Below are 24,377 nucleotides of genomic sequence, written 5' to 3'. Positions count from 1 at the left end.
CTATTAGAATAAAGGGAGGGAAAAAAAGTTATTTTTTCATCCCCCCCCCCTTTCCTGCGCGTGTTGTGATGCGCACAAACCTTCCTCAACTTGGCGCGGTTTCGTTCGCGCTTTCTTATTGGTCGAGAGTTGTTCTCTGCTACCGGTCGAGAAGACTATGGAAGATCCCTTTTTCCAGAGGCAGTTCAAAATCTTTGCTCCTCACGAACAGGTGGGTTCGATGCTGAAGGTCGTTCTGTGCGTGTGATCGGACGGACTGAACGGCAGTGACCAGGCCGTAAAGGAACTGATTACCTACAAGCGCCCAGAAATTTTCTGCGGACCCTATTGATTTTTGTGGTTTGGCAACATAACCCACCATTTGGTGTGAAATCAAAATTGTAAATTTTCAACTGTAAAATTTCTTTTAAGTTACTTGTTTAGTAAGGACGATTGGATTATTTACTTGTACTGTATTGCTGTATTGAACTCGTTACTGTGTTTGTGCTGTGCTCAAGTATAATTTCGAAGATATCTGCATGACGTAAGAAAGGTATGTTTATTATTTTTTTTATTTCCAAATATTTTTAAACCATAAAGTAATTTTAGCTCTTTTAGTTCAAAAGTAGAGAATTTTAGTTTAAAAATTTAAGATCATATATATGAGCTGCATTTTTATTTGTAGTTTAAGAATGTATTATTCAGAAGGCAGGTTCAACTTTTCATACAATCATTTCAAATTTGATATTTTTTAATTAAAAATAATGCAAGTCATTTTTTTTCACAAAATTTTAATTTTGCAGATTTATGTACTCGTCGATTCCAATGCAAGAGAAAAGGACTGTTTTTAACAAAAATGCATAAGAACGCAAATATGTTTCTAAAAATATAAAACAGAAAATAGAGTAATAAGCCTTATTTCTGTATTCAAATTTTTATTATTTTTGGGACAAAAATGCAATTTCAAATTCAAAGAATGAGCTGTCAAAGTAAAGCATGGTGAAATAGTTTTGCAAAGCATCTAAGAAATTGCATAACTTTCTTCATATTTTGCAAATTGCTCCACTAATTGCACAATACTGTTTTCTTTTCTTTGCAAATGAAAATAAAAAATCAAAAAAATTGGCAGTATTGCAAACAAATTGGAACCTTCAACACTATGTACTATTTCTTTTCCATTGTTCTTGCTCATCTCTTGGATGTTTCGTAAACTGCGACGAATAATTTTTCTTCAAAGATTAATTGTTTTATAATTTGTTAAGCAAATACAGTCAATTTTCGAAATTCAAATTTGTAGGAATTTAAGTAAATTAAAATGGGCATATAATTTAAAGTTTATAAAGTATTCATAGAAAAAAACCATCCTGAAATATATTGAGTACTTCGTTTGAAAATATCAATATATAGGGTGTTCATTAATTATTGTCGGGGTTTCCGTATCTCATAACTTTCGAATAAAAAATATTACGCAAAAACCGATTACGTATTCGTAAATTACAACTCAAAGAATTTTATAAATGATATTAAAGTGTAAAGCTTGCACAATTTGCACTTTGTAGGCATTCAGTTGAAGGCGATTATGTATTCGTAAATTCGCTGAACAAATTTTGACTTTTGATAATCGTGGGGGGGGTCTCCGAGCCCCATATTCTACAGTTATGTTTATTCACTTTTTCTGACACATGAAAAGTGGATTCGTCACTGAAGAACCATTTCCAAAGGTAATTTTCATCATCCTCAGTTCGAGTAAAAATTTGTTCAGCGAATTTACGAATACATAATCGCCTTCAGCTGAATGCCTACAAAGTGCAAATTGTGCAAGCTTTACACTTTAATATCATTAATAAAATTCTTTGAGTTGTAATTTACGAATACGTAATCGGTTTTTGCGTAATATTTTTTATTCGAAAGTTATGAGGTACGGAAACCCCGACAATAATTAATGAACACCCTATATTTCCGAATTAAGCTATTGAGTTCTGAAGATTTTTTAGAAAATGCTACGTTGCATCAGTAGAGAAAAAAAAATGCAAATTTAAGCAGTAGCAAAATAAAAATGCATATGGAAAAAAATTAATTTTATCTTTAGGAGGCATAACATTTTTTACAAATTTATCTTAAGAAAGACACAATGCTATTTTTCAATTACAAGATTTCATTTTATGGGAAAAAGATGTACTTTTCCCTATAACGTTTTGAGATATAACATGCTATTTTGATTTTTTTTTTTTGTCATAAGAGTATTACATTTTTAATTTTGTCTAAAAAAATTGTATTAATTCAAAATAAATATTTTATTCCCCAAAAAAGTGTCTTTGGAAATAAAATAGTTAAAAACTGACTTATAATTACCGGCAATAATTAAAGATTTAACGAAAATTTTCCGTCTCATTGAGTTGCAAGTCTTCTGCATGCATGAAGTTGTCCTTACTCGCTCCAAGGCTTTGCACTTTCAATCGAAAAAAAAAAAAAAGTCAAACTAATTCTTAACTATCAGACAAAATAAGAAGAAATGGTGGCCGGCTGAACGCGCAAACGGACACTTTCAGAAAAGTCATTGACTCCCGTATCACCACAAAAAGGGTTGATACCGACGCAAAAAGCGAGAATTTCCATTTCACACTCATTTGCAATGGAATTGTCGTGGAGGAAATCCTGGATCGGGCTGCTTCAGAGAAAACACAGGCAACGGCACCCTTCATTCAAGATCCGCGAAAAAAAGGAGGTTAAAGTGTGTTTGACGCACGATTCCGTGCTCACACTTTGATGCTGACTTTCGGAGAAATATTTGGCTTTCTGACCAACTGCGGCAAGGTCTTTGAACCCTTGCAATCGGTTTCACTCAAGTTTTGACTCCGATTACTACTCAGTTTAGTTTTTAAGCTCCAATTGCAACCATATAAGATTCCTGAACCGGTGGTTTTCCTATCAAAACCGCTGGCTGTAAATAGTTCATTATCTCATGCCTCTTGAATGTAGGAAATAACTGTGAAATTTGCATAAATTAAAGATTCATTTAATATAGCTACCTGTAATACAAATACTATCTATCTTTATATCTAACTGCAACGCTCTATGTTATATCAGTCATGTTTTTCCCATCCCAGCATATGTGACTATTAAAAATTATATCCAAAGCCACTGATTTGTTTGTTTATGATATGATCCCTTTTATCCAAGCAAGAAATTTCCCATGAAATCTTTGTGGTCCCAATAGTTCTTTGACCTGTTGTTCCTGTATGGACGTTAATAATTAAAATTCCTTTGGAAAGCTGCATTATAAGCTATCGAGCGTAAATCTTGTATATTAGTCAAATGGAAAGGACGATATTAGATAAAATAATCATAAGATAGATATTAAAATTGACTTTATCTTTTCAAATAGATTTCACTTCTTTTAAATGATTTTAACAAGACTGTTCAAATGATTCCTTTCTATATTTTGTATCTTGTACTCAAAATATGTAAAAAAAAATCGATTTCGATTTAGTAGATTTTATGTAACATTTCAATGAAATAAGAGTCTGATAGCAACATTATTCCTGTTCAGCGTAAATAAATTCTTTGATTTTTGTTAGTGTAAAAAAAAATTTCGAGTATTCTGAAATCAGATTGTTCAGATTTATATTTTTGTTTTTAATCTCGCTAATTGAAAATATGAACTTAAATAAGCATTTTTAAATAAACATATTTCTGTAATTTAAAAAAAAAGTAGATATTTAAAAGAGTATACTTTGTTTAGCATAACTATTTCTGCATATATCATCCTTTTGTACTGAAATAACATACTAAAACTCGTTCATTGAAGTACATTCTTTTTTTATATTTGATATTTATATTGCAGTAGTTCGTGCATTGCTAAGCTATTAGTAGTTACCGTTACTTAATTATTAAATCTCGTAGCAACTTAGTGAAATCGAAAATGAGCTGTTTAAATATCTCCGTTGTCTTGTACATTCTTAGAATACTGGTTATAATAATGAATATAGAAATAAACATAATTATATATATATATATATTTAAATCTCTGTTATTTGAACTTAATAGTTAGTGCCTACATACAGAAATGCAATAGTAAATGAGATGAAAGAAAGGATATAAATTAATTACTGGCACCTTTTATTGTAAACTTCAAAATAAAATTAATCTGAAATTAGCCTTTTTGTCAAATGTAATTTCCGATCAAGATCATCAAGATATTAAGGATATACAAGACAATTCGAAAAATTAACAAAAAGTTTTGGAACAAAAGTTTCTTTTTTCTTTTCTATTTTGTTTTAACACATTTCCCTGTATAGTTATGAAAGAGAGTTAGTTATTCAGACATTTCTAAAAAAGCATCTAGTAAAATAATAAGACATTTCTCATGTAAATTTTTTATATATAATGCTGTGTTTATGCATAACATTTCATTTGAAACAATTTTTTTAGAATATATGGAAACAACTTTTTTTGTATTTGTGTTAACGTATTTCCTTTTCATTCTTTTGAAAAATGATAAAGTTTAGGCAGATACTATGAAACTGAAACTGCATCGAAATTTTTCATGCAGTTTCATGGCAACAAAATTAAAAGAAATCAACTGAATAACTTCTTGAAAGATGTCTTTGAAATAACATGTTCGGCTTATCCATAAAGCTTTATTCTACTCAGTTGATTCTCAACATCTATAATAGTAGATAAACAAGAATGCTTTAAAAAACGTAGGCAAACCTTAGGAGACACTGATTATCGAAGCATAAGAAGGGAATAAAATATTTTCGCTTTAGATAAAAAAAAAAAAAAAAAAAAAAAAAAATTAAAAAGGCGAATTGGAAACAGATTAATATATTAAGCAAAATTATTTTAAGATCCATTATTTCATCCCATACAGCGCATTTATGCATATTTAAAGCATTTACTTTTTGTGCCTCTTAAAATTAAACTTAAGTAACTTTTTAATTTATAAAATTATTATTTTATTACATCTTTGGCTTTAACACCTTTACTTTCTTTGGCTTTATTTGGACCAAACAATTTATTTTCAATTAATTAGTTTTAATCTAAAGATAAAAAACAACATAAATTTTTAAGCTCTTTTTTCATGTGCATTTCAGTTACATAGATTGCTGTAATTACTCTATTTTCGAGAAAAAAGTGTACAGTGTGGGGTCTAAAAACCTGTTTAAAATAATGGCATACTAAGGGATGGAATACCAAAAGAGAAATCTTTAAATCAAACTCCAGGTTAGAAAATAAAGTCGACAGACACTCCAGATCGTCAAACATGCATTTCCCCTGATCGTTCGGCTTCTCCGCCGAGCGTCCCTGGCCCTGACCGTAAACCCGTTCCTCCCCTGGCAGTGACACAAATACCGACGGCATCGGAATCCTTCTTTCCGCCGCTTCCACATCGCTCTCCGCGCCGCTGACGTGACGCCCGCGGTCGAGCGTAGCGGCGGCCAACTCGGGTCACCTTTTGTTGCGGCAGACACGTGTTTTTGTGATCGGTCCGCTATTTATCGCGATCGTCATTTCGGACGGTTTTTGTAAAGCAGGCCCCGTTTAGCATATGACTCGATTTTTTTGCGGAGGATCGAATGCTCGCTCCCTGGATCTCTATTGTTTTCGCGGAGAGTCGAAGGCGTGACCCGAAAAGCACGTGATGGACTTAAGGCGGAAGTGTTTGTGACCATTAAGTAAAAGTGTCGAGTTTCGTTTGTGTCAGGTGACCAGTTTATGCGGACGCGGGATTAATGCGGAAGATTAGAGGCGTAAATTATGATGCAGTAAAAAATGTTTTTGTTTTCCTTTTGGTTCCGCGTTGTAAAATCCGAATCTAAAAAAAGAAGTTTGAAATTTGAAATACTAGTAAATACCCACTATCAGTAAAATTTCACTTATTTTCAGGTAATTGAAAGGGCCGATAAAATATTTTTAAAAAATGATATCATTAGCTTGTTATTATTTATTCTGTTAACCATTGAGTATTTTTTCCTTTGTTATTGTTATACAATATTAAAATAAAATACAATACTATTTTAAATTTAATATACAGTATAATACAATATTATTTTTAATTTATTATAGAATATTATAATAAACGATCAAATATTTTATAGGGGGAAACTAATAAAATTATAATACAGTTAAATCAATGTATTTTTTTTTCAGATATTATCAGCTTTCTAAATAATAATAGTAAAAACATTTTTAAAAGTTTTCATATAGTCTTAAGTATTATAATTAGTCTTTTTCTATTAAAATGTAGTAAATCATGTACTTTGCAAAATGCATATTTTTGAATCTCTAGTATATAATATCATTCATTTATGATTTCAAAAATATTTGTTAAAATCATCCATGTTTTATTAAAAAAAAAGAAAGAACTTTGTTGTGAACATAATTGTAAGCACGAGGAGAAAAATAAGAAGTCATAATTCAGAGACATTTTACTTTTTGTGTGTTAGATGCACAGATAATAATTTTTGTAAACTTAGTTCATCATAGTCATTCAAATTATTTCATAAAATGAAAATAATTTTTGAAATTATTTTCAAGATTTTTAATTATGTTAAAGGATTTACAATAAATAAATCCACTAGCAGAATTGGACCATTTTTATCCCCAAAACCGCTTTCTTACTAAATCCAAAATACGAACCCAAACCGAAGACACTAGGTGAAGAAAAAAAAGAAACTAAAACTATAAAACCTCTCGGCAACCGTGTAAAATATTAATATAATCCAGTTTTATGGAATCACTTATAAGCGAATATCTATCCACATGTCGGTGATAACCAGGAAATAACCGCCAATCCATCCTTACATATTTTTTCCGCAGCAAAAGTCAAGACGAAGTGGGTGAGACTTTTTTTGTTGTATTTTATCCAAGACAGAACATCATTTTCCTCTCCCCGAGTCCCTTTTCCACGCTTCTATTGACACATTTTTCAATAGCTTTGTCGCCAAGTTTTCCCTTCATTTCTATCTCTCTTCCTTTTTTGTTATCTCTATGAGAGGGTGTAATATTATTTATTTTTTGTTCTTGGCGAGCTCTCACTTGGGGCGTGAGAAATTGGCGTGGGTACAAAGTGGCGGCATATGTTCTTTCCACAGATGCACCCCCCAACTAATAACATTTGAGCAATGGAGAAGTTATTGCTCTCCAGCGTATAGACTTTAATATGGGAAAGTACGTTCCGAGCAATAGTGGCGCAATTCTCTAGTAATTTTTAATCCGGTAGTAGGAGAAAATGACTGACTTTCTTCGTGTGCTGCAGGGAAAACTCAATTTCTTATCATTAGGAATATCGAAAGCAGTGATGTGTAGTTATTTTTTTAACAAATATTTTATCAAGGATTTTTTTTTAAAATATCGTTTTTTATTTTAAAGTTTTATTCTTTAATTTTACTGTTTAGATATCCTTTACAGGGATATTTTTAATAGATTTTTATCTATTAATCGTATTAAAAATCATATCACAAAATGGAAATAGATTGTTTTCATTTTTCTTATACGTAATAAACGTATAAAGTTCCATTTACGTTGTTAAAATTTCTAATGGTTCTAATGTTCTTTCGTGTTCTGATAAGGTATTAAGGTTCTATTTACGTTGTTAACATTCACTCAATTTTTTTTAACCATTCTTGTTGTAATTAAATCAATCTTTAGTTGTTTCGCTGCTAAATATTTAGCTGTTTGTTTTAAGGTTCTATTAATGTTGTTAAAATTTACTCAGATCCTTTTTCCCAATTCTTGCAGTAATTAATTAAATGTTTTATTATAATATTTATTTAATTTACGTTGTTAAAATTTCTAATGTTCTTCCGAGTTCTAATGAGGTATTAAGTTTCTATTTACGTTGTTAACATTTAATCAAATCCTTTTTAACCATTCTTGTTGTAATAAATTTAATGTTTAGTTGTTTCGCTATTAAATATTTAGCGTGTGTTTTAAGATTCTATTAACGTTGTTAAAATTTACTCAAATCTTTTTCTACCATTCTTGGCTGTAAATATTTAGCCTTTTAACCATTTTAGCTGTTAAATATTTAGCTGCATATTTTAAGATTCTACTTACGTTGTTAAAATTTACTCAAATACTTTTCAATCATTCTTAGAGTAATTGATTCAATGTTTTATTATAATAAACAATTTTAAATATTTTGCAGAGCAATGAAAATTATCTCTATAAAATCATAACTTAATTCTTATTTATATAGGAATTTATAAATTTCAATATTCTTTTGTATTACCATGGCAGTTGCTTTAAATATGACTTCGTCATTTACCACCAAAATATCTTACTCCTTGCGTAGTATGCTTATCGTCGAATCGTTGAATACCTTATTTTATTTTCCAACAGAATTTAAAATCTCAAACAAACATTTTATGTCATTTTGGTATATAGAGTATTTACACTTTTTATCTTTCTTTTTTTTTTAACATAATAATTAAATTGTATAAATTTGATATCTACCACCAAAAAGGGATAAATTTGACAAGGACTACGAAGTCTTGCATCTGTCGTGACATTTATTGCAGCAACTAGATAACTTGTGTTTGAAATGCGACACTTCAGATTGACTCAGTGTGTCCTCTCTTGAACATTAAAAAGAAATGTTGAAAATACTTTCAGAGAACGAATTATTATGGTGGTTAGTTATATGTGAGGCAATTTTCCATCGCTTAGAACTTTCATTTTTTTTTCTCTCTATTTTTATGGAGTTTCATTGTATCAGCTGCGCAGATTGGGATCGAATGATATAAAATAATGATCAGTTTTAGTTTCAAGTCTATTTTATGTTCAACTATTGGAGGCAATTTAATTTCCTTTTCACCTTGCATTTACTTGTTATATACACAAGTATTAAGGTTGTTTGCTTTATAAATGCTTTTCTTAACATAAATTTTTTTTTTGTTTGGTTTTCGCTTCTTGGAGAAAATTGTAGCTTCTCCTCGTGGCATGCACCGAAATAATGTTTTGAGGATTCAAAATAAAGATTAAAAATGGTGCATTTAAAAATAAATAAAGAATGATTTGATCCTTCTGTTTTGGAAAGATTACTTTTATAATTTTTTTTTCTTTTTATTATTTGGTATTCGTTTTTTTAAGATTAAAATTATTGTATAGATATTCAAATTTTGACAGAAGTGTGAAATTGTAGCTCTTTAAATACGTTTAACTTATAAACACTTTTTTGTTAATTCTATGAAAAGAATAGTTAATTATAATTTTAATCTACCAGTAATTATATTATACAAATGTTTGTTATTATATATATTGTATATATAATTTATATTACAAATAATTTTATATATATAATACATATTATGAATATTATATTTAAAATTGTAATAGTTTGTAATTTTAGCTATCAAATATATTTATAAGTTAGTTAATAAAAGTATTTAAAAGTTTTAAGATATTGTTTGTTTGTTTTTCAATTTACTTGAATTTTCTACTTTTTCTTTTTCTTCTTTTTTTCCCCCATTACTGTTGCGAATTTGAATTTCATAATAGTTTCACAAGGATCACCCTCTTTTTTTCATTTACTTTCAATACTAAATATTAAAAAAAATCTATTGAAAATAAATAAATAACTTATGTTACAAGAGTTTTTAAAAATCTTTTGCAATATTCAATTTTAGTAAAAAATAAAGTGTAACTTATGTTACAAGAGTTTTTAAAAATCTTTTGCAATATTCAATTTTAGTAAAAAATAAAGTGAGGAATGCTAAACGAACACTTGAGATTATTCTGTTTTATTTAAATGCGATTTTTAAGCATTTTTGGCATATTTTTAGAATGATCCAAACCAACACATCGCTGCATGGTTTCTTGCGTTTTCCAAAATAAGGTTGTTTTGAAGAAAACTGTCTACAGTTCACTGACTCCTTGGGCCGCGCCTGGGACTGGAAAGGGAAAACAACTCTTTTCGCCGGGAAAGTTGTGGTCAGCATATCGTGGGAAAATATAAGGGGCTATTCCTTCGTCTCGACTCCCCCTTCTACAACTTTTCCACCCTCTCCCCTTTCCACCTTCATCTTCGATGCGCCCGAATGTGTTCAGAGCACAACAAGAATCTCTTTCTCCATGCATTCAGATGGACTACAAACTCCCAGTGGTTTATTGCCTTCTTTAAAAAAATATTACCTCTTAACTGTGGTATTATATTTGTTCAGATCTTTTGAATGCGTCGTAGCTCCAGATAGATGTTCAGCGGAAAGGCGTCATATGGAATTGCAGTATGTTTGCACTGAGATTTCTAGTTGTACCTGACAACACATTCGATTCCATTATCTTCACTGGAGTCCTCTGTGAGTTTTACTGAGAGGTATATTTTCCCTCATTTGCTTTTTGTCTTTGACATTGCATTATTGATGATATAAAAAAAGCTGAAACATAGATTTTCAGGCATACCAGTTTCATATTTAAGGTAAATTACTGGGCAATTAAATAATTTATCATATTTGTTTAAATTAATGATTAAAAAAAAAAAAGAAAAATAGGGATTTCTGTGTAAGAGAGAAACTTGGAACAAGAATTTCCTTGAAATATCGGCATGAACATTTCCATCACATATTTAAATTAATTGTATTGACTTGAAAATAGTATTAGCTCAAAAAAAGATATCGACTTGTAGAAAGGCAGTAGGAAACTGTTTTAATAGCATCCCAAAAATATATTCTCCTTCTTTTAAAAAAATAGGCATTAGAAAACTGTTTTAATAGCATACCAAAAATATATTCTCTTTCTTTCTTTTTTCTGTGCTTTTTGCTGCATTCTTTCGTGAACGTTTTATTTACTGAAGAGCCGTTACAAATAAATCATTTGTATGTAAATTTTAAATAATTTTAAATTAGTTTTTTTTTATGAAGAAATACTTTAAGGGAGTTTAATATAAAAATTTCAAACCCTTATAGTTGAAAAAAGTAAAAATAAATTTAAGCGGAAGCTGTATGAATTAAAATTTAAATAAACTTCTCTCCAAAATTCTTATCTAGTGTTAAATATTTTTTAAGACATACAATTCATTTAACTTAATAAAGGAAAAATTCATTTCAATTTCGACAAAAAATTTAGGAGATTCTTTAATGAAATGATTATCTTTATTACTGCAAAAGAAAACGATTCATTTTTTTTTTTTTTTATTCTTAAACTATAGCGATTTTAAGCAAGCAGTAGTTTTATTTAACCCTAAATATCATACATTGATTCCGATTGAAAAATCTCGTGTCAATGCCCGAGAAAATCTGGCCACTCGATCGCCACCAATGACCGCTCTTTAAACACCTGTTCTCTACCCCTTTAAAAAAAAAAGCACCGCTCCCTATTGCGTCTTGACTCCCCTTTTCAAAACTCCTTCTTTCTAGGTTCGTCGACCCTTTCGCTTCAGCGGGTGGATTTCTAAAAGAAAAAAAAAATGAGAGAGAAAGGGGAGGGGGCTGGGAGTAGAAGAAAAAAAAGAAAAGGGAAAAGTTGTATGCATACCCCTTTTTTCATACTCACCCCTCCGAAATCCCCTGTCTTCACAGGTATTGTCAGGTGGTTTTTGCAATAACAGAAGTGAAATACTCTCCCTCCAAAACTGCGTGAGAATTCATTGACCCGCGGAGGGAGGTGAAAAAAAAATGTTTACATTGCATGGTGTGCTTAAAAAAAACACTAAATGCTAATAATTACTAATTTTCAGAAAATGAAATATTTTGTCTTGTACTAATGTTTGTCTTGTTTGTTTAATGACGGAAATAAAAGAATTTTGAGAAACGCTTTCGCATTTTTGACATTACGTAATTTACGAAGGAATTTCTTAAGAACACAAATGGCAAGCTTTATAGATTTTTACATCATAAATATCAGAATAAATCTTCTCCGTGGAATCGGTTCACGTGATTTACAGTCACGAGTATGCGATCTAATTGTATATCCTGTAGCGTTATGGAGACATTTAATCTTTATTCCATTTATAAAACGCTCAGTGTATTCCAAAATTTGTTTAGCACGATGCATTTGATATGTATCAAAAGATTCCATTCCTACTTTCACTAATTATGATTCAAAATAATAAGATAATAGGTATAAAATTGTGTTACGTCTGAAAATTGTAACTTTAATATAGAAAAGAAGAAAAATTGTAACTTTAATATAGATATACTAAACTTGCATAACTCATATACGTCCAAATCAAACTGGTATCTAATTTTATCTTAATATATTTAAATAAAAAATTTTCTTGGAATACATGCCCCAAGTTCCCTTCTAAACGAATGGGCTGAACTCAATAAAAGCATATTTATTATTTAAGACAAGTGAATGAATATTGTCAGTTGTTCAAAATGCAAAATTAAAAATTCAGTTAAATAGAAACGAACCGAAATTTTACCACTTTTCCATAGTAACGAGTTCTATAAAAAAAAAAAAAAAAATTATCAGCATAAAATTTAAAATTTATTTTATGGCAATTTTTTCTTATTCTTTTTTTAATTTTTCGAAATTTATTAATTGAATAGATGCAGACGATTTTGAAATAAGGAAATTTGTAGGTATTCCGTTGCCAGGCAACGATGGAACTTTGAACTACATTATTTTCTTTTTTGATAATGAAAATATGTAATATATATTTTCTGTTTTATTTTTAAAACACTTTTGTCAAGTATTGTTATTGATTTTTAAAAAAATTCTGTAATTTATTTAATCAGACTAAAAAAAGTGCTTCCGTTGAAATCTCCTGCCGTCTTAATCTGCTTTTTGTACTAATTAATAAATAAGCGATATTTTTGTTTAAAATAGAGCTTCCAATAATAAAAAAATATGGAAAACAATTTAATATTACTTTTAAAGAAATATACATTCATTGATCAAATTCAAAGAGAGTAAAATACTTTTTACTCTACTTTATTTATTTTTTAAATAAATACTTTTTTTCGAAGAACAAGAATTTATATGAAGAACTGTGACCAGAATACATAAATAGAATTCTGGAAGAACGTGAAAGAAAATGCTTAAAAGTTGGCGTTTATTGAAACATTTTAATTAATTGTCTTATTTTATATTTATATATTTATTAAAATGTTTCTTATACTTCAGATTTTTTGAACAAAATTTAAAGTACTTGTATAACAAATGCTAATAACTTATGAAAACTTTAAAAAAAATATTTAAAAAATTGTTAAGTGGTGGTTTGTGAAAAATCGTTTGATTCTAATGATAGTCTCATTTTGCAATAAAAAATATTTCAGACGATAAATGGATTATATGTATTATAATATTTAATCAAAGTAATTTTGACATTAAATATTAAAAATAGGATTTTAATATAATCAAGGAGGGATATTAGTCAATCCAGTATATAATCCATTATTATCCCATAACCACGGATCTTTTTTTTCTTGTATTTTTGAATAAAAAATGTAGTTATTCATTAGTCATGTCATTGCATATTCTCCGTTGTTTAAAAGGTTTATCATTACAAATTGAAACTTTTAATATTGTTTATTTCTAAGCAAGTAAAAAATAAATGCATCTTTCTAAATTACTAATGGCATTAACAATTGAGTGACTTGTTTATTACAACTCGGCTTCACTCCTGAATTTAATGCTTTATTTCATTTTGTTTTATTTTGATACAAAGTTATAGTTAAATCTTATACCTATTCATTTGTATTTAACTCACATTTTTCAATTATATTTAATTGAAGCATATTATTTTAGATGCTCTTTTTAATATTTCATGATCGACTGTGGTTCTACAATCCATAACGGGCTCTTGCTTTCTCAATAATTTATTCCATCTTGGCAACACATCTCCAATTAATTTTTTTTAATTTAGATAACTAATATTTAATTTTATCAGAGGAAGCTTTGTTTAAGACAAGCTGCATTTTACCGCAATTTGTTTTCACACAAATGCAATTTTGCATTGATCCTATTGTTCCTACCTTTTGTTTTTCTTTCAGCTTTTAAAACTCATCTTTTTTCTCCCGCTTATTCTTTTACACACAAACCACTAAATCGAGCCTTCCGTTGGATTTCTCCTCGCATAACACCGCGTTACGAAATTTATTGCATACAAGGACAATTCCCTCAACGTATCTAAAGTGACGAGTAACATCTCAGAGTAGCAGCATTCCGATTTGTTTATCGCATGCCTCACCTCGTCCAGGAAAAAGTGAAAACTTCTCCCAGATCGCAATTCCGCACGCATGCTTCACATAACAAGCATGATACATACACAGAAAAAAAAAGGTAAAAACTCGTGATTCTCTTCTTGTCTCCCCCCCCCCCCCTTCTCTTTTACTTCATTTGGACTCCATTCACTTAATACAGTCTCAGGTAGCAAAAGAAGGGGGGGGGAAGAGAACCTGTTCTCGTAGCAAGCGGCCCACAATGCAGAGAAGTAGTGCAACTGCGGTCGTCGCCCTTTTGTCCCCATTGCAGGGCCTCCCAGACGCATAGCACGCAGATATGGCCTTGCCCTTGACGATCATTGCGGAAGCTGAGCCTTTCCGATAGAATGAGGAATTTTATTATTATTCGTTCCTTCTATCGTGTCGCTTTTTTTTTTTTTTTTCTTCTTTTTGGAAGAGTTTTTCTCGTCACAAATTAGTGGCAATTTCGTTCGATTGTTGTCTTTTTTTCTATTATTAGTCTCGGAAGATGCGTAATGTTATGTCTCATTAAATTAAATAATATTTTTTTGTAACTCTCTTTTCATCATCGTTTTTTTTTCAATTAAGTTCTCTCTCTCTCTTTTTTTAGTTCACAAAGGCTTTGTTATTTTCGATTTAAAATATAATTTAGTTTCTTTTATATTAATACTCTTGAGTTAGATTCATAATTATCATGTGAAAATGAAAGTGAATCTTGTCTTATTGCATGGAAACAAATATCATATACACCTTAATCATTTAACTCAAGAGTAATTATTTAATATTAATAATTAAATACTTCCTCCATTTTATGACTTCCTTTGTAAAATGATCCTTTTCCATGAAAGGTAATTCCTCCTCTTCATAAAATTTCATCTACATGCTTATTTTCAAACCTAAAGTAGTTTTTTAATATAAGGAAATGGTTAAAAATGCACCAATAAAATTAATATAAATACTCATTTTATGATGTGTCAAAGATTTTGTTTATTAATCTTATTAATATTTATCTATTTTTTGCGGTAACTTCATTTAATCTCTCTTCTTAGTAATATTAACGAATCGTTTTGAAGCAATAATAACGTAATTTTGAGACAAATCTCGTAATTTTGAAACCGCAGTAAGATGGCAAAAGCGACATATAATTTAACGCCCATTTATCCAAACTTTCATACCGTACCAACAGTAAGGTACTGACTATGGTACAAAGGTGACTGTGGCGGATTTAATAAAGATCCATGTTGGATCGTTAGTAAAATCGAATTTCGAGCCTAATGCTTGTTCCAAAACCCGCACTCGGCCAAAACAATGTCTTTTGCTCACCCAGTTTGTTGATTGAATAAGACTGCCGGAATATTTCCTGTCTATATGTTTTGTTCACAAATTTCGAATACAAAAACAATGTTATTTCGGTTTTCTTGATAATAATAAAAGGAATCTACATTATAGACTCTGTACAATAAAACTTTTCAGTATAATGAAAACATTTGCAAAAACGTAACTATGTTTATATGAGGCTAATTCTAGACTGAATTCAATTAGCAATGTGAAAAATCAATTAACAGCCACAGACAAAAAAAAAATAATAACCTCTTTCGAGTCAATAGAGAATTACATCAAGATGTAAAAAAAAATTCCCGAATTGAAATTTCTCCTCCAAAGTGTAAATGATGTCCTCTTGCAACAGCAGAAAAAGAAAAACTCTCCATTTCCATCCCTTCCACAGGCAGCGAGGAGAGGATCGGATTTATTTTTCGATCCCTCATCAAATCCGGGATTGCGGATGGATTTTTTGAAACGCCAGTCTCTCGGACTGGATTGCGGGAGACACAAGTGCAAGTGAAGCACTTCGAAAAGGTGCTTTAAAAAACGGGAGAAGGTGCTCTTGTGGGGGCGGTCGTGCGTCCCCGCAAAGCCATCGATATCACCTGTGCGCTCATTGGTGCCGAAAGAGATGGGGATGCGACGGAGAAATCCGCACGCGTTCGCGAAGCCTGCGGCTGTCCGCAGTGGGAGGATGCAGGGTTGTTACAAATGGCGATCGCCAAATATTGAAAAAAGAGCGCCAAGGGATTAGAAAAGATAATTTTCGAAGTTTTAATTAATAGATAATATATTATTAGATCAAATACAGAACTTCTCCTCATAATCGCAATCCTCTGCCGTTAATTACACGTAAAATATTTACTGTAGCCAAATTTTCCTTAGCCAGTCATTTGAAAGCTCTAGGAGAGCAATTTATTAGGTAATATCACTGAAAATAACCAATTATTTAGGTCACACTCGTGTCAGGTATAAAAGAATCAAAAATATCTGAAAAATATATTTAATACTAGTTTATACATCCAGCGTTGTGGGGATTAAAATACTTCAATGTATAATATTTATAGCGTACAAACTATTTTTGTACAAAATTTTATAACACACAAAACTCTTTTCCAAGACACATGTATTGAAGTAAGAGAGAAAAAAAATTCATAGTGTTAGAATGGTTCAAATTCTTAATGTTGCCATTAAAGGAATACCTTCATATCGCCTTATTTCAAAATCATCTGGAGTTAAATTTTCTAAAGAACAAATGTCAACCGAAAGAACAAGAATTAAAGAATAAATGCAATTTGAAAAATAAATTTCTTAATTTTTTGAAGTTGTAATTTTTTTTTTCGAAATACTTTCTTCCAGGGTTTCTGTGGGGGGGGGGGAAATCCAAAATATGGCTAAATTTCTTGTAACCAGAAGCGGCTGTTGGCGACACACATATGTTTCATTTGTTCTCAAGGGTTATACTTTTTTTGGCATCGTTTCAGCGATTGACTTAGGTCTGCTTTTAATCATTATTAAATCACTGCTATCTAAGAAATGAAAGTCAAGTAAAAATGTAAAAATTAAAATAAAACAAAAATCCAAAAACATAATGATGGACTAGTTGAAAGTTAAAAATTTTAATGCGTTCTTTTAAAAAACTAATAGCAATTGAAAGAAATACAGTGCATAAATGAAAATGATGTATTGAAAATGGTAAGATTTTGGATTTTAAGATGGTATTAAAATATTTCTTAAAAGATTATTTGCTCGGAAGTTATTGCAGAAGAACTGCGAACTTTCAGATAATTTCTAATCAATAAAATATTTTATTTATTTTCACACTTTGAAAGTTGACAGTATTCTTGCTCTTGTCTTTAAAAAGTGTACAAGGTTGCTTGAAATCGAGTCATTCATTTAGAAGGATATGTGGTATTACATAAACTCCATGACCTTTATTTATATTAAAATATCACAATAAAATTAATGCAGTATATATTTAGATGTTAAATGAAATGTTCAATTACAATGTGCCAAACGATTACTGTTTCTGTTAAAATGATTCATGTTGCCATCTAATCTTTCTTATTTGGAATATGCTATTTTTTCTCTTTATTCTTTCTCCATATTACATTTAAAAAAATATTTTTAAGTGAATTGCAAGTCATGTTGCCATCTAATCTTTCTTATTTGGAATATGCTCTTTTTTCTCTTTATTCTTTCTCCATATTACATTTAAAAAAATATTTTTAAGTGAATTGCAAGTGATGGAAAAAGACTACTCCAATAAAGAGAATGTTTAGAAATTTTGTTAATTTTCGCACTTTCTCTTGAAATAAAAAAGAAACCGCATATATGAATAATGTAAAACTTCCTTCACACAATTTTTCTTCAATAAGCGTGAAAGAAAGTTTTTTTTTTTTTTTGATTGACATCTAATTTCAAATGTTTGTCACGATGCATTTAACATTGACCATAATTAATACAAAGATCATATCTCCAGCCACGAGATAAATAAATCCTCATTGCTCCAATTGCATATAAAAAAATTTTTGAAGATAGGAAATGAATATATAAAGAGAAAGCAAACCAGTTTTGATAAGTGAATGTGATGCAGGCTTATAAAAAAATAAAATTCAAGTTGACTCGCGCTTATTTATCAAGTATCTAATTATCAAGTATCTTGATGTATATATCATTTACCATATTGTGAACACTGGATGTATTTCTAGTCCTATGATAGACTTTAAGATCGCCGAAATTAATGCGATTTCTAAGATTTAGCCAACCAACTGTCTATTATTATAAAAAGAACTTTTTTCCAATTATAATGCGTTTCTGAACATAATTTGGCTTCCATGGAGGAAAATCAAAAACTTTGTGGGTATTATTATTACTTAAATCAGTTAATAAAAATAAAACGGCATAATAAATTCATAATGAGAATCTGTAAAATGTTTCACATCATATTTTAATTATTTATTGTGAATTGAAATATCTGTTTAAATTATTTTAAAATAAAAAAGGAAGCCTAGTTTCCTTTTAACTATATAATTTAAATTGTAATAAAATGTAATAATTTCAGTCGTAACGACATTGTAATTTTAATTGTAAATTGTAATAATTTTGATTGTAATGACAAAAGAAAATATGGCACTTTTTAGCTGTACAATATTTATTTTTTGAAGTTATTTTCATTTTTTTAATAGTATTAAATTTTATAATCGTGAAGTTACAAGATTCACTTATTCTAGGAAATATATAGAGATTTTTTTTCTTTTTATAAAATAATTTTTAACAATAAATACATATTAAGTCAAATTTTGAGATTTTTATAAGATATGCATTAAAAAAATATTCAAATGTAAAAAATAATTATTCGAGTTGGTATCGATTTCTGAACTTAGATTCTTTTTTCTTCTATTTTCTGATTGCACAGTACTGTGATCCTTCAAATCCTTGACTGAATTATCTTCTAGAATAAGTATTAAAATAAAAAAAAATCATTATAGAAATTTCGAGGATACATTTCTTTAATCGCGAGTCATCTTTGAATAGAAAAAGCAAAGCTTTTCCAATTTGTTCCTATTCTGATTTCTAATACCGAAAGGAATTATAATAAAACTTCAAAAACTTTTGAAGAATTCGAAGAACAAAGGCATTCATTCTTTTGTTCTACTTGTTCTAGAAGAGCCACAGATGAAACCTCGATACGTAACGTACTCTTCACGATTCAAACTACATTTTTCCAACCTTCTTCGTTCTCAAAGAGATGCACAATACGAAACCGATACGAGCTTGCATTGTTATAACCCGTGGGTTTTTTCATCAAAGGCAAAAAAATGATAATAATAAAACCACTCCTTCCAGCAAACGTTGTTTTATCATCAATCCCCCACCCGAAGCGGCAAAGTAAAAACTCATCAATGATTTTAAAGATGGAAAGAATAATAATAATAAAAAAAATGCAGTCTCTCTCTCATGCCATAAAAAAAATCTATCCATGCAAGAAATTAACAACAAAAGGACCTCACTGAGGGGATGGAAAAGAACTGAAGAAGATTCCCGACCCAGGCCCCGAAAGTTTTTACTTTGATCTGAATGAAGTCTTATTGACATTTTGATAAAAAAAAAAGGGGGGGGGACGGATACATTTTTTCGTCGAAAGAGTGATTCACAAAGAAAAATCGGAGCGGCCCGGAATTTCACAAGAGCCCCCTCCCCCCTACTCCAGGTAATAAAAACTGCGTCTTCGGAAATCGGGAAAACAATGACCGAGTTTTGATTGATCTCGGATGTATCTGAGTTACGTGAGGCGAGAAGATATGTCCTTCGCTACTCAATTATATCCAAGTGGCTCCATCTCCTTATCTTTGAGCATAGATGGCAAGATTGCGATTCTTGGATCTTTTCTTGTTGTAATTCACATTCAGTTTTGTTTGTGCATCGGAGATCAATCATTTGGATTCGAAATTCTATGATGTATTCTTGTTCGACTTTTATTGTCAAAGATCTTTTGTATGTGGTTGTAAGAGAGATTTCATAGAAGTACTTTCGAGTGCTTTTTAAGCATATTTAATTTAAATTAAAGTTGGAAGTTTCTTAATGAACATGTTAAGAAAGGAATTTGTTCCTCAAGAACTGCAGTTAAGATTTGAATCAGTACGTCTTATGAGAATGCTCACTGTATATTTCTTTATTTAATGTGTTCGGTGGTCTCTTCGTTTCTGATTTTTTTTTAAATCCCTCATTGAAAATAATATTTATGTTCAGTATATTTATTAAAAATAATGATTGCAACAAGTATATTCCTAACATGTTTAGTCTGCAAATCAATCGAAAATACCGAAACACTTTCACTATCAACCGTTTTTCTTAGCCATTTAATTTTTTTCAAATAAATTCTAATTTAACTACATCATTCTTCGAAATGATCATTATGATAAATGTTCATCAATTAACATTGCTCACATTGTTTACAAAATATGGCCCAGTATCAATTTATGCGAATGTATTTTCCCTTGAGTGTGAAGACGGTTGAAATTTGGAATCCATTGCATATCTTACTAAAAAAAAGGACGTTATGTCACAAACATCATAAGACAGTGCGCGATTGGTTAAAGCGTTCAACTATATTTATCTTGCGATATTTTGTCACCTGATTTGACTACTACAGAAGCTAGAGTTATAAGAGTGCGATTACATTGTTAGCAATAGGATAACATTCAAAACTGCTTTTGTGAAAATACATATGCGTAATTATTACTAGACTAAGAAGCCATTAACATGGAAATATATTTTTTCATCTTTTACTATCCTCATATCTGGATATTTAACATATTACAGATATATATCCACCACACATTTCTATTAGTGGCATAACAAGAATAAATATGCTATGCAGCAATTATTCACCAGGTTAATAATCATATTTTTTCTTAATATATGTTTTAACAAACACACCATAATATTTCTTCCAAAGCGGAAATATAATGGCAACTGGGGATGAATAAAATTTTCCCACATCACTACGCCACTGGTTCCAATTCTAATATAGCTTCTTTCATATTCTTTGTTTCGAATTTCTGAATCTACCATTAGAATGATTTCTTTTTTTAAAAAAAAAAGAAATAAATAAACAAATGAAGATTGAAATTTGATCTTCATTACTTAATTTGTGATCTGTATAATCACCTATGTGTATTTTTACAGGTTTTTATTTTTTAAATAAAGACAAATTCTTCGATAAATTGACCCGAATGACTGCCTTCCACCCTTTACTTCTGCTCCGGTGAGTGGCTCGACGTGCACGCTATCAGATTCCACCCTTCTCTATCTTCAACAGCTTTTACTCTTTTCAGAGCAATACAAAGCCGAGTAGTGTAAGTACAAGAATCATTATTTTGCTTCCCCGGGCGAAATCGAAATGAAACATGTTCCGGTGGTCGCCCCAGGGCTCAAGCCCTATGCGGTTTTCACCGCTGAGCAGAATTTCGAGATGGCGCGCCACCGCAGTCTGGTTACCTCTTGACAGTCATGTATCCATTGAGGACGATGCATGGCAGGTAGTACACACTCGCTTCATCTTCCTTGCCTCCAATTTTGGCAACTTTATCCAATGGATTGGCGATTTCCTTGTTGTAGGATTGTGTGTTCTTTGTGTGTATAGACTTTGACCCAAGTGGTCAATGTTTTGAATTTTCTTCCATGACACTTTAGACATTCGAATGGAAATCAAGTAAGAGCAAAGAAAAATTTGATAATTTTGAAAATGGTAAGAGAATCCACATAAAGGAAATGAATGGCGTTGAAACGACCTGTTTTTATTCTTAAAAAAAATAGATATATACAGAAAACAAAAAATATTCTGTAATATTAAAATGTTGCAAAGTCGAAATATTTAAAAGTATTTTTTTAATTAAATATGGTCACTTATCTTACAAAACATTTTATATTAATTTATTTAATTCAAAAGTAAAAATGGAACAATCACAAAAAAAATTTTTTTTCCTGATCATATAAAAATTGGGATAATCATGACTTTACAGGCACAGTAGGAATTCTTGTCCGAGTTCTCTTACATTCTTAAGGAGTTTTTACTATTTGTTTTAAATATTATTAAGCATACATTCTTATTCTTCGTTATATTCTTAAACATATATTCTTATTCTTCTTTAACATATCGACTTTCTATTCCAAAAAGATTTTCGTTCTTTTAGGACTTCTGAACGTTATTCTAACAATTTCAAAAAAGTATCACGCTCAAACTCTAGAATTCTTTCATTAGCTTCTTTGATAGTTTTGTTAAATGCATATCTATAGCATTTAATAGAAATATTGAGAATATATTCAATAATAAATTATTTAAACAAATATCTCAATCAATTTATATTAAAATATATAAATTACTTGCGAAGTATTAACATTATTTTATGTTATGAAACCTACACGAATTGAGATGAGAGTCAGTAAAATTCGATTTGCTAAAGATAAAATAAAAATAATTAAACTTCTAATATCGTAATAAAATTGTTAAAAAAAAAAAAAGAAAATTGTATCTAAAAGGTGAGATAACGCAAGTGACAACATAAAATGTTACAATAATTGTAATAAACTTTATATCATTTTTTTACTGGCCTGTGTAATTATCGTTTAAACTGCATTGAATAATTTACTATTTATTATATAAACGGAAGTACAGTTAAATGCTTTATGCTTTTTGTCTGTGTTCTTAAACACAACCATGCATATAAATTGCTACAGTTTGATCAAAAATTATCTTTGTTAAATTTTCTTTAGAGCGAGAATTGTTAAACCTGTAATGAAAAACCTTCTAATATTTTTTTTAACAATGATATATAATATAAATTTAATATCAAAGAAGTACAAAATGGCGATTTGGCTGACGTTCAAAATTTGAATTTTTTTTTTTTTTTTTTTTTTTTTAGCCCAGTATAGAATATGTAGACGCGAATTATTTTTTTAAAGTGCCTAGGATTTGTAATCGACTTAAAGTAAGAAAAAATGAAATGAAAAGTGGAACATTTCAACAGCTGTTTAAAACTAATTTTTCAAAGGAATCTTTATTACTATGAGCACACGTGCTGTTGGAGGTTAACAAAAGGGGGCCTAGCCTACGCAGGTGAACCCTAATTTTCGAAGAAGTGTGTCAAGTAACAATTCCTTTGTGATCCTAGGGACCCTTTATAAGTATTCTAAAAAAATATGAAATGGTTTATAAGAAACTGCACGAGCTTTCATTGTAATCAATTCACCTTGAATTGATGGCACTCGTGTTATATCACCAGAGCTTTCCAATTTTCTTGAATGGGTTTTTTATAGCATCTATCGCAAAGGATTTATGTTTTCGAAACTTAATTCGATCTATCCGATTGTAAAATGTTCTTTCTCGATGCGACATCAAAACCTTACGTCAAATTGACGCCAGCATCGTTCCACCTGCCAAAAAACGACAAGGTCTGTTGACTTTCCCGCCGAAAAATAAAATAAAGAACTCGTCTTCATTACGGTCCAACAGAAGGTGGTTCTGCGATTTTGAAAAGCTTTCACTTTCGGGCTGTTGTATTTGGCATCGGATGCCTGGAAGGGGGAATTTTGTTGGTGCTTGACAACTTTTACGGTTATTTTAAGGAAGAGTTTGCACCTTGTCCTAAGTTTTTGAAGGTAAACACAGTTTCTTCTTGACTTGATAGTTTTGCTTTTTAAATAGAAGATATTTTTTCGTTGTTACGTCAATAGAAACGATGCGCAACAAGTTTTTCAGCTGTTTAAAATGCTCAGATTTAATTTATTTTTTAAATGGTAGTGACTGTTTAGGAAAATGAATATTAGTCATTTTATCATATAAATCTGAAAAGATTCAGAAGTGAAATGATAAATTAAGTTTGTAAAATCATAAGTTATTATGTAACTAGAGATTCACAAATCGTAGTTACCTAATAACTCACAATTATTTTCATTAAGAAAATAATATTTTTTTGTTGTATTTTATATATTTTTTCATATGTCTCATGAATTCTAAATGTTTATAAAATCATGAAATTTAATAGAAAACGTTTTTTTTTTTTTTTTTTTTTTAAAGATGAAGTGGTGAATCAGTAGATTTTCATAGACATAATTCCTTAGATTGGTGAATTTCAAATGGAACACGAATCAAATCGGAATGCATCTTTTAGGAAAACGACATTTAAATTTATTTCCATGAGTTCATTTTAAAAATAAAAATAATAATAAAGCTTTCGAATTTTTAGCGAAAGCATTTTCGACATAACATAAACAATATCCATACATTTGGATTATTATTATTATTATTATTTTAGATCCTGTAATAGAATAAGCTGTATCGAAGCGTAAGATCTTTTAAATGTCCTTTTAAAGCAAAATAAAGATATAAAAGCACGTGAAGACTAAAGCAAGCAAATGAAAGATAAAATTTGTAATAGC

At 29.9% G+C, this 24,377-nt stretch overlaps 1 protein-coding gene across 1 annotated transcript in view; it reads left to right on the top strand.

Annotated features, from left to right (window-relative positions):
* Positions 1-206: 206 nt before the first annotated feature.
* Positions 207-24,377, top strand: part of LOC129985178 (PR domain zinc finger protein 1-like) — a 48,165-nt gene continuing 23,994 nt past the window's right edge. Inside the window, exon 1 of the mRNA XM_056095104.1 lies at positions 207-532. The gene's annotated coding sequence lies outside the window, so the exon portion shown is untranslated. The remainder of the gene's footprint in view (positions 533-24,377) is intronic.

This window comes from Argiope bruennichi, chromosome 9 (genome assembly GCF_947563725.1).
Source record: "Argiope bruennichi chromosome 9, qqArgBrue1.1, whole genome shotgun sequence".
Taxonomy (NCBI): Eukaryota; Metazoa; Arthropoda; class Arachnida; order Araneae; family Araneidae; genus Argiope; species Argiope bruennichi.
This window is presented reverse-complemented; position numbering and strand designations above follow the sequence as displayed.